Raw genomic sequence first — 5,367 nt, 5'->3', positions numbered from 1 at the left:
CATGTTCTCACTCATAGGTGGGAACTGAACAATGAGATCACATGGACTCGGGAAGGGGAACATCACACATCGAGGCCTATCATGGGGAGGGGGAAGAGGGGAGGGATTGCATTGGGAGTTATACCTGATATAAATGATGAATTGATGGGTGCTGACGAGTTGATGGGTGCAGCACACCAACATGGCACAAGTATACATATGTAACAAACCTGCACGTTATGCACATGTACCCTAGAACTTGAAGTATTATAAAAATAAATTAAAAATAATAATAATACTAATAATAAAATAAATAAATAAGAAATTAAAAAAAGAATTATTTGTGTAGATGGAGGGAAGTTAGGGGGAAGAGTCTGGAAATGTTTTCATTTTGTTCTCAATTTTAAAGGATACTTTCACTGAGTGTACACTTGTTGGTTGGCAATTTTTTTTCAACATTTAAAAAATACTGTTCTTTATATTTGGTATCCATTGTATCTGCTGAGAAGTTGCCTCTGTTTTGTTGCTGCTTCTTTGAAAAAATGTGTCTTCTTTTTTCTTTTAGTTGTTTTTATATTTTCTCTTTAGCGTTGGTCTCTGAAATTTTATAACAAGGTTCTTATAGGTGGCTTTTTTTAACTCATCCTCCTTGATGTTGTAGATCTCTTTAAATCTGTGGCTTGATGTCTTTCATAAGTTTAACAAGTTCATTCGACATTTGCCATTTTTTCTTCCATTCCATTTCTCTTTCTCCTGTCCCTCTGAGCATCTAGTTAGATATATGTTAGATTTTTCCATTATATTCCATGTAGCTCTCACAGTACTTTCTGCATTTTACTTCCTTTGTTTTCTCCATGTGTCCAGTCTGATTATTTTCTACTGATCTACCTTCCAGCTTGTTAAGCCCTTCTTCAACCTTGTCTATTCTGCTATTAAATCTATGTATTTAGTTCTTAATACCAGTTATTGTGGTTTGGAAGTCCATAATTTCAATTTTTAAAATATAATATTAAGTTGTCTGTTGAAGTCCTCATCTTGTTATCTATGCTCATGGCAGGTTAACATTAGTTTTTTTAAAGTCTGTGTCTGATTACTTCTATATTTAGATCACCTGAGGGTCTTTCAATTGTCTGTTTTTGTCTCCTGGTCCTGTTTTCTTATTCTTTGTAATTTTTGATTAAATGCCAGATACTGCAGATGAAAAAAATGTAGAATCTCTGGGTGATGTTTTATTTATCTAAAGAAGATTTACTTTATCCTTCAGTAGAAACCCAGAGTAAGGGAGATTGTCTTAGGTCAAAGACGGGTTGAAATAACTTAGAGTTGGATTTTAGACTTTGTAAATATAAGCCAAAATCTAATTCACCTCCTTTTCTTAGATTGTCTTCTCTGGAGTCTCCAGAGTCCCAACTGAGATTCTAGAGATTTCATTAAAAAGCTTTTTTTTCCTTAGGTCCCAGACTCCAATTTTGATCTCATAACCACATGAGGCAGCCACAATCTCACCTAACATTTTTAGTTATTTTTTGTACATTCCTGGCTTCTTGTTCTGACTAGCCTAGAGTCAGCAAATGCCTCATGTGGAAAACCAATGTTGACAGTGGGGAGCACTCATCTGTACATCCCTTCAGTTTGAGACCTTGCCCTCTAAAGAACAGGGTGTCTTAGCTGGTCCAAAGTTCATGTTTTGTTTTGTCTTCCTAGACCCAAGACAATGCCAAAATCGATTTTCACTTTTTCTGTCTCTTGATAGCAGCCCTCTGCCCAGTTTCTCAGCCTATCAAGCAATAATTAAGAATCAGCAAATGTCCCAAGAGAACAAAAGAGGCGTACAGAAGGTTTGGCTCATTTAAATAGACTTCTCTTTTCTTCAGAATCTTAGCTCTTTATATTCTGACTTCTACAGAAATAATTACGTCCATTTACTTTAAAAAACATTTCTGGCTGGGAAGAGATTGCCCTCTATGGGCTAGTGAATTCTTAGAGATAGCAAAAAACTCAGCCAGGACCATGCCTCTGACATGGAAACTAACTAATCCAGAGCCATACCTTCTTTATCCGGCCCTTAAACCCTAGTTCCCAGTGACAATTGCCAGACAACCAGAGATCACTCCTTTAGCCCAAAGCCTGCAGAAATTATTCAAACCTTCCAATCCTAAACTGCTCACTGTGCCTTGACTTGCCTTTCCTGTGGAAACTCCAATAAAGGCAGTGGCCTAAACCTTCCCCGCACACCTGTTTTTTACCTTCTGACCATCCTGGTGGCTTCCCCACGTGGCCCTGTGTGATGTATCATGCCCCTTATCTCTAAGACTTGTGAGTATAATAAACTTTGCTTTCCTGACCCTCTTCTGTGTCTCCTCACGTGGCTGCACCTGACTAACGATTTCATAAAAGACTACAAAACAACTGTGTTTTGGGGACCTGATATTGGATCTGCAGTGGAAGGAAGATTGCTTCCGGTTATTGCTGTGCATATGTTTAGCATGTTTAGCACTTGAGAGTGTGTCAGTGCTGGCTGCCTTGTGCTATCCTATTCTTCTTATAATTGATATTCTGGATCAAAAAACATTTTAACCCTGGATATAGCTGTCACAAACACAAGCAATATTTATTATCACAGTGGAGTATTTAGGAGCTGAGAAAAATAAGGTAGAATGAGAAAATTTTACTTGAAAAATTTACCGTTGCCTGACATTGGCTATGGGCTATTTAAAACTAGGTTTTGAGTTCTTTAAAATTAAGATTCTCTTTTCAGCAAATTGCAGAAAACATAAAATATTTTAGCACCAAAATATTATAGCAAATGTAAAGCAATTTCATACTATGAGGTATAAATGAGCTCCCAGGAATCCTATAAAACATTTTTCTAATGATATGAGTAAGGCAGCACAGAAGAGATGGAAATAAGTAAAAAAACACCTGGCCACTATCTGGTGTATAATACATATAAAGGAAATTACAAATTTCAAAGTAAATTGTGGAAAACATCATTGTAATAGAGTCTCTTGGTAAATTTTGATGTGGCCAATGTAACTGCACTATGAGTAGATTCTGAGACAGGATTTCTTGTGCCTTGGAGACAAGGAGATGGAGGCCCAAACCTCAGTGGAAAGCTTCACCAATTTTATCACAGACCAAGGTCAATTGTCCTGAATATTTTATGTTCCAACTTACATTCTGCCTGGAACCCAGTAATTGGAACTCATATCACTGAGCATTTGAAAATTTAAGGTGAAAAAATATACTTGAGGATAAAGCTTTTTTTTTTTTTTGAGAAGATGAAAAGGTTATCTATACTAATTGAGTCAGTGTTATTAACAATAAGCTGACATCCCTTCTAACTGGATCCAAATATTAAAAACGGAGCATATCTCTGTTTTTCAATAAGTATGGATCTATTTGTTAAATATTCTGCCAAAATGTAATAGCAGTTAAATACTTTAAAAATTGTGTGTTTCTGACCAACATTTTCCATGGGGTCTGGGGAAACTAGACACAAATCTACATGTCTGCAAATTTAAAGAGTATTACAGAGAGTAATGTTCTTTAGACTCATGGAGATTTCAGCATGAAAAAATATTACAGTCATAAAAATAGGGGTACAGTCTGAGAAATGCATAATTGGCACATCTTATTATGTTGTAAACATCATAGGGAATATTTACACAAACCTAGATGGTATAGCCTACTATACACTTAAGCTACATAGCACAGTCTATTGCTCCTAGGTTGCAAAGCTAATACAGCATGCTACTGTACTGAACGCTATAAGCAATTGTGTCACAATGGTATTTGTGTATCTACAATAACTAAACACAGAAAAGTTACAGTAATAATATATAATCTCATGAGACCACTATCATATGTTATCTGTCATTGATCAAAACATTGTTAAATGGCACATGACTTTAGTTCCTTATAGTTTTAGTTAATCTTACATCAGTATTCATTCTGTATGCAGGTCATGGCCTCCAGAATTTCCTCAGAACCTCCAAATTTCCTTGACATTGGTCTGAGCAACAAAGAAGTGTCTTCACATAAAGAAGACACTTAATGAACTATATATGAAAACCCTGGAGACTTGATTTTTAGAACTCAAGGTAGTTCATGGCTATGATAACTCAAGATAATATTAAATAATATATTTCCCCCAGGTTTTTATAGATAACAGAACATCAGTTTCCCCAGGCCAGTGGAGAATGAAAACTATGGCTTTTAATGTTAGTCTTTTCAGAGTCACGACAGACAACACATCCCGACTCTTCAAACTACCCCAGAATTTAGGGACCAAGAGTAACATCTCATTTTTAAAGATTTCATTTTACATAGCTTTTAGAATAATAGAGGCTGTCTGTAAGAGCCTGAAAAGGGTAATTGCAAGAAGAATATCAAGGATGTCTTATAAAGCAATGGCATACACAAATCGATAGAACAAAAAGAAGTATATGTGCAAATGTATGGCTATGAAGCAATTTTAAGAGAACTGCCAAATCCCTAGCAATGATAGGCAACAAGGGAGTATTTGAAATTTTCTATTTGTCTATAGATATTATCCCATTACATTCTGATGTTAAGGATAAGTTATAGTCCAAGGTGTAGAAGCTCAAAATAGACTCATCATTATATACCCCTCATCTAATAAAATACAAGCCAATAAGCATAATTTTCTAATAAGACAGCTAACATGTTCCAGTAAAAAATGCAGAGTTGTTTTGCTTTGAATCCTCATTCTTTTACTTGTTATTTAATGATCACATATCATTTTAGATGAGTTGGTTGCCAATCTCTCCAAAATAAAAAAGAAAAGACAACCAAAGACGTAAAAGAACTGCACGCTGAAAACTATAAAACATTGATTTAAAAAATTGAAGAAGACATAAGTAAACTGAAAGATACTACATGTTCGTGGATTGGAAAAATTAATATTGTGAAATGCCCATATTACCTAAAGCAATCTACAGATTCAATGCAATCCCTATCAAAATTCCAATGTCATTTTTCATAAAAAGTGAAACAACAATCCTAAAATTTACATGGAACTAGAAGAGACCCTGCCTGGGAAAGAAATATGGAGCAAAAACAAAGCTGACAGCATCATATGCTGCAATTTTAAAATATGTTATAAAGTTATTGTAATCAAAAGAGCATGGTACTCAGATAAAAATACACATATCAACCAATGGAATAGAATAGAAACTATTTCCAAACACTGAAATTTATTTATTTACTTCTTTTCATTAGGTATTGCAATCAGAGAAGTGTATTTTGGAGCTTTAGAACTTTGAGAGATGAATGTGAAGCAGCAACAAGTACCCATCTGTTTAACCCTGGTTTTTCTCATTGATTTCCACATTGTGATTATAAAATTACTCGTACCTTTCTCAT

This window comes from Rhinopithecus bieti, unplaced genomic scaffold, assembly GCF_001698545.2.
Source record: "Rhinopithecus bieti isolate Rb0 unplaced genomic scaffold, ASM169854v2 scaffold_12088, whole genome shotgun sequence".
Classification (NCBI taxonomy): domain Eukaryota; kingdom Metazoa; phylum Chordata; class Mammalia; order Primates; family Cercopithecidae; genus Rhinopithecus; species Rhinopithecus bieti.
Note: the sequence above shows the minus strand (reverse complement) of the source record.